Source organism: Phoca vitulina, unplaced genomic scaffold, assembly GCF_004348235.1.
Source record: "Phoca vitulina isolate PV1807 unplaced genomic scaffold, GSC_HSeal_1.0 scaffold75, whole genome shotgun sequence".
NCBI classification, from domain to species: Eukaryota; Metazoa; Chordata; class Mammalia; order Carnivora; family Phocidae; genus Phoca; species Phoca vitulina.
The window spans coordinates 6,439,567-6,446,479 of NW_022589778.1; positions in this window are offsets into that span (position 1 = coordinate 6,439,567).

Sequence of the window (6,913 nt, forward strand, 5' to 3'; positions counted from 1 at the left end):
AAAGAAAGAAAGAAAGAAAGAAAGAAAGAAAGAAAGAAAGAAAGAAAGAAAAGAAAGAAAGAAAAAGAAAGAGAAAGAGAGAGAGAGAAAGAAGAAAGAAAATGTAGGGCTGGTTCTTTCTGGAGGCTCTGAGGGGAAAGTCCCATCCCTTGCTTTTTTCAACAAGTGGCTACTTGTATTGCTTGACTTCCCCTGCCTTCAAAGCACATCTCTCTAATCTCTGCTCTGTCATCATATCTCCTTCACCTTCCTGTTGTCAAATCTCCTTGGTCTCTCTCTTATAAGGACACTTGTGATTATATTTAGAGCTTACCCAGATAATCCAGGATAATTTCCTCATTTCAGGATCCTTAACTTAATTACATAGGCAAAGTCCCTTTTTCCATAAAAGTAACAATCATAGGTTCCAGGAATTCAGGTCCAGGTATTTGGGGGGACATTATTCAGTCTGCCAAGTAGAGAAAGATTATTCTGGATTATCCAGATGGGCCCAACATATCACAATTCTTATAAATAAAAGAGGGAGGCAGAACAAAGAGAACCAGAGAGATGGCAGTGTGAAAAAGACGCAGCTTAATGTTGCTGGCTTTCAAGATGGAAGGAGGATGCACTAAATCAAGGAATGTGGGTGACCTCTAGAGAGTCACCCACAAAGGCAAGAAACAAATTATCCCCTACAGCCTCAAAAGGGAACACAACCATGTTAACACATTAATTCTAACCCAGTGAGACCCATCTTAGAATTCCTTTTAAAAACTTTAATTTTAGGGGGCACCTGGGTGGCTCAGTCAGCTGAGCATCCAGCTCTTGTTTTTGGCTCAGGTCATGATCTCAGGGTCTCATCTCAATTCACATCAGGCTCCTTTCTCAGCGGGAAGTCTGCTTGGGATTATCTCTCCCTCTCCCTCTGCCCCCCCCATTTGTGTGTGCTCTCTCTCTCTCTAGAATAAATAAATAAATCTTTTTTTAAAAAAAAGCTTTAGGGCGCCTGGGTGGCTCAGTTGGTTAAGCGACTGCCTTCGGCTCAGGTCATGATCCTGGAGTCCTGGGATCGAGTCCCGCATCGGGCTCCCTGCTGAACAGGGAGCCTGCTTCTCCCTCTGACCCTCCCCTCTCTCATTCTCTCTCTGTCTCTCAAATAAATAAATAAATAAAATCTTAAAAAAAAAAAAAAAAGCTTTAATTTTAGTAAGAACACTTAACATGAGATTTACCCTCTTAACAAAATCTTTTTTAAAGATTTATTTATTGGGGTGCCTCGGATGGCTCAGTTGGGTAAGCAGTCCGACTTTGGCTTGGTCATGATCTTCCTCCGCTTGCGCTCACACTCTCTTTCAAATAAATAAAATACTTTTAAAAATTAATTTACAGACTTTACAGAGAGAGCTCGTGCATGCAGTGTGTGTGGGAGGGAGAGGGGCAGAGAGAGAGGGTGAGTGAGAATATCAAGCAGACTCCCTGCTGAGTGTAGAGCCCCATGCAGGGCTTTTTCCCACGACCTTGAGCTCATGACCTGAGGCAAAATCAAGAGTTGGTGAGCCACCAGGCACTCCTCTTAACAATTTTTTAAGTGTACAATACAGTATTACTGACTATAGGTATAATGTTGTAGAGAAAATCTCTAGAACTTACTCATCTTGAGATTATTGAAACTGTATGGCTGTTGATTAATAATTCACATTTCCCCTTTCTCCAGTCCTGGCAACCACAGTTACACATTTTGATTTTATGAATTTGACTATTTTAGATAACTCATGTAAGTAAAATCATACAATATTTGTCTTTCTGTGACTGGTTTATTCCACTTAGCATAATGTCTTCAAGGTTCATCCATGTTGTTGCATATGGCAGAATTGCCTTCTTTTTTTTTTTAATTTTATTATGTTATGTTAATCACCATACATTACATCATTAGTTTTTGATGTAGTGTTCCATGACTCATTGTTTGCGTATAACACCCAGTGCTCCATGCAGAACGTGCCCTCTTTAATACCCATCACCAGGCTAACACATCCCCCCACCCCCCTCCCCTCTAGAACCCTCAGTTTGTTTCTCAGAGTCCATAGTCTCTCATGGTTCGTCTCCCCTCCAATTCCCCCCCTTCATTTTACCCTTCCTACTATCTTCTTCTTTTTTTAACATATAACATATTATTTGTTTCAGAGGTACAGGTCTGTGATTCAACAGTCTTACACAATTCACAGCGCTCACCATAGCACATACCCTCCCCAATGTCTATCACCCAGCCACCCCATCCCTCCCACCCCCACCACTCTAGCAACCCTGTTTGTTTCCTGAGATTAAGAATTCCTTATATCACTGAGATCATATGATACATGTCTTTCTCTGATTGACTTATTTTGCTCAGCATAATTCTTTTTAAAGGCTTCTTTTCCATTGTATGTGTATACCACAATTTCTTTATCCATTTATCTGTTGATGAGCATTTATGTTGTTTCCACATTTTGACTATTGTGTATGGTGCTGCAATGAGTATGGGAATGCTAATATTTTTTAAGATCCTCCTTCAGTTCTTTTGGAAATATCCAGAAGTGGGATTGCTGGATCGTGTAGTAGTTTTATTTTTAATTTTAATCTCCATTCTATTTACCATAGTGGTTACACCAGTTTGCATTCCCACCAACAGTGCACAAGGGTTCCAAATTCCCTATATCCTCACCCACACTTGTGGGTTTTTGTTTTTGTTTTGTTTTGTTTATAATAGCCATCCTGACAAACATGAAGTGATATTTCATTGTGGTTTTGATTTGCATTCCCTAGTGATTATTGATGTTGGAGCATTTTTTCATAAAGCTGATAGCCATTTACATGTCTTCTTTAGAGAAATGTCTATTCAACTCCTGAGCTCATTTTTAAATCAAGTTTTGGGGTTTTTTGTTTGTTTATTTTTTTGCTATTGAGTTGTAGGAGTTCCTTACCTATTTTGGATATTAACCCCTTACCAGATATAGGGTTCACACATATTTTTTCCCATTGCATAAGCTGCCTTTTCACTCTGCTAATTGTTTTCATTGCTGTACAGAAGCTTTTTAGTTTGATGTAGTCCCACTTGACTGTGATGCCTTTAGCTTTGTTCTTCTTTCCCAAGATTGTTTGGCTGTGTCCTTTGTGGTTCTATTTGAATTTTAGGATTTTTTTTCTTCTTCTGAATAAAAGCCAGTAGGATTTTGATAGGGAATGCTTTGAATTGGTAGATCACTTTGGGTAGCATGGACATTTTAACACTATCAATTATTCCAATCCATGAATACAGGATGTCTTTCCATTGGTTTATGTCTTCTTTAATGTCATTTATCAATTTTTTAAAAGTAGGCTCTGTGCCCAATGTGGGGCTTGAACTCACGAGCCTGAGATCAAGAGTCATATGCTCTACTGGCTGAGCCAGCCAGGCACCCCTCATTTATCAATGTTTTGAAGTATTCAGTATACAAGTCTTTCACCTCATTAGCTAAGTTTGTTTCAAAGCATTTTCTTTTTTTTTGATGCTATTGCAAATGGGACTTTTTCTTTCTACATAGTTCATTGTTAGTGTATAGAAACACCACTGATTTTTCTATATTGACTTTGTATCATACCACATTACTGAATTAATAATTCTAGTAGTTGGGTTTTTTTTTTTTTTTTTAGTCTTTAGAGTTTTCTACATGTAAGATTATGCCATCTACAGAGATAATTTTACTTCTTCCTTTCCAATTTGGATGCATTTTATTTTATTTTCTTGTCTAATTGCAGTGGCTAAGACTTCCAATACTATGTTGAATTGAAGTAGAAAGAATAGGCATCCTTGCCTTGTTGCTGATTTTTCAGTTTTAGAAACAGCTTTCCATTTTTCACTGCTCAATATGATGTTAATCATAGGCTTCTCATATATGACCTTTGTTAAGGTCATTTTCTTTAAGTTCCTAGTTTATTGACAGTTTTATCATGAAAGGATGTTGAATTTTGTCAGATGTTTTTCTGTATCTGTTATTATTTAATCTCTTGTTATAGGCCTGTTCAGATTGTCTTTTTATTCTCAAGTCAATTTGGAAATTTGTGTGTTTCCAGGACTTTGCCTATTTTATCTGGGGTATCTAATTTGTTGGCATACAATTGCTCATAGTATTCTTTTATAATTCTCTTTATTTCTTTGAGAACAGTAGAAGGACCTCATCTTTCATTTCTAATTCCAGCAATTTGAGTGCCATCTCTTTTGTCTTGGTTAATCAAGCTAAAGTTTTGCCAATTTTGTTGCTCTTTTCAGAGAATCAGCTTTTTAATTTATTTTCTATATTTTTTTTCTATTCTCTGTTTTATTAATTTCCATTCTAATCTATTTCCTTTCTTCTTGCTTTAGGTTTATTTTGCTCTGAAACTCTGTTCATTTTTCTTCATTCTTTTATCTCTGCTCTTCAGGTTGTATAATCTCTATTGAACTTTATTCAAATTTGGTAATTATTTCTTCTAAATCAAATCTACTGCTGCTGAGCCTCTTTAGTGAATTTTTCACTTTAGTCATTGTATTTTTCTACTTTAGAATCTCCATTTATTTTTTTAATAATTCCTATCTCTTTATTGATATCCTCTATTTGCTGCAACATGTTCATCATACCGTTTTAACTCTTTGTGTTTCTCTTTAGTTCTTTGAACATGTTTATAATGGCTACTTTGAAAACTGTTAAACTTGACATCTGGTTGCTCTACAGGCAGTTTCTGTTGTCTGCTTTTTTCCAGTGTATGGGTCATACTTTCCTGTTTCCTTGCATGACTAATCATTTTTATTGGAATCTGGACACTTTAGATAATATATTGTAGCAAATCTGGGCACTGGTGCCTCCCCTTTGGTACTCCTTATTGTTATTTGCTTGTTTATTTGTTTAGTAACAAATTATTTTATTAGAGTCTATTTGTCTCTTGCACCAGTACGCTTCTGATACTGTTCTTCAGAGAGCGTATCCTTGGGTTATGCACACAGTCACCCTGGGTTAACAGTGTTTTTTTTTTTCAAGATTCTCTTCGGTTGTCCCTTTCCCTGATCATACCCAGCTGTTAAACTATTGCTAGGTGATTTCTTCATTGCTTACAACAATATAAATGCTCATAAACTAACTCAATGAAATTCGGATTCCTTTGAAGGGATAGTTCTGGAAGTCAGTTACTGATATTTGTTCTGATCCCAGACAGTCTTCTGTCAGCTATGTTTTTCCAGGTTCTCTCATGCACACGAGCTGGCCCAGTTTGGGTTATATATCTCATGATTCTACCAATATCATCCCAATTGCCCTTCACTACTACCTTCACTGTTTTGGGGAGCACTCTTGGGCTTGAACTTCTCCACACTCTGTTGCAAATGAAGTCAGTTCCTTTAGGAAAAGAATTGGAGTTCTCTGATTTATTGCCTACTCTCCCTCCAGGCAAAATCTCTGAGTTATGGCTATGGGGCTGGAAGGGAGGACAATGGCAAACTTCTCTCTGAATGACACTCTCAGTTTAGGAGCTGAGCGCTCAGTGGTGGTGGTTGGTTGAGGGGGGGGTGGGGGTGGGGGGGCAGTACCTTCAGCTTTTTTTGCTTGACTCTCCTCATGTTACAGGCTGGGGGAAGGATGATTGGGGTCCCAGTATTCTCAGCAACACCACCTACAGGGTAGAGTTCCTTAGGGGCTGGGTAGAAGAAGAAAGACTCCACCCCTCACTGACACTTGCCTATAACTTAGCCTCAGTAGCAGATAGGAGGGGGGCAGGATGAGAAATACTGACATCCTGCCCCTCCTGGGATGATAGCTCTCCAACTGGGAACTAGGGGAGATGAAACTCTGTGTTCTTGGCTGCACCAGTCTAGAGTAAATTTTCCATCTTTCTGAATTGGGAGGGAGGAAGGCGGAAGCAGATCTTTCAGTTCAAATACCACAGACTGCCATGGTTCCTAATACGTTTTAGTAAATTCTCTTGAATGTGTGTTTATTTTGTTACTAAGTGTTCTTCAACCATACCCAGAGATTTTAGCTGGTTGTTTTAAAATAATTTTCACTGGTTTTGCTGGTGAGCTTGTCCACAGAGTTCCTTATGCTGTTATGCTGAGAGTCAGAGAAATGCCACTCATCTTCTTTATTTCCTCTTTCTGGAACATGTATTCTCTCCAGTAAGATTTATGTTGGGACTTCTGCTGCGTTTTACATTTCAAGCTGTCTGCCATGTTTTCCATCTTGATTTCTCTGTACATTCTGAGTTTTAGTTCATAATCCAGCTAACCAATTTTCTCTCCAACTCTGTCTAATGTTCTGAATTACTCTTTTGAGTTTTTAGTTGTATTGACTGTATTTTAAATTTTCTTCAGTACTAGTTTTTTTTTTTTTTTAATCTGCCTGGTATTTAAGATAGAGTCTCATTGTTTTCTTATATTTTCTCTTCCTATGGCTTTGTTTCTAACCATTTATCCAATATGTATTTCATAGTATATATCTGATCTGTTCCTAAATTCTAAGGAATTTCTATTTCTTGTTTACTAAACTTATTTGCCATGAATGACTTAAATTTTATGAAATACTCTTTCTGTGTATATATTAAGACATGTATTTTTAAAATTTATTTATTTGAAAGGGGGATGGGGCAGAGGGAGACGGAGAGAGAGAATCTCAAGCAGGCTCCACACTCAGTGCAGAGCCTGTCGAGGGCTCAATCTCATGACCCTGAGATCATGACCTGAGCTGAAATCAAGAGTCAGACACTTAACTGACTGAGCCACCCTTGTGCCCCAAGATATTTGAACTTTTGAATATTCACTGCATATTTGATGCCTTGAAGGAAATTTTAATTTTCAAATGTGTGCGAATGGTATCGTGGCTCCCTTAAAAATACTTATCCTTTAGAAGTAACATGGAAATACTCATGGATGAAATTATATGATGTATGTGAA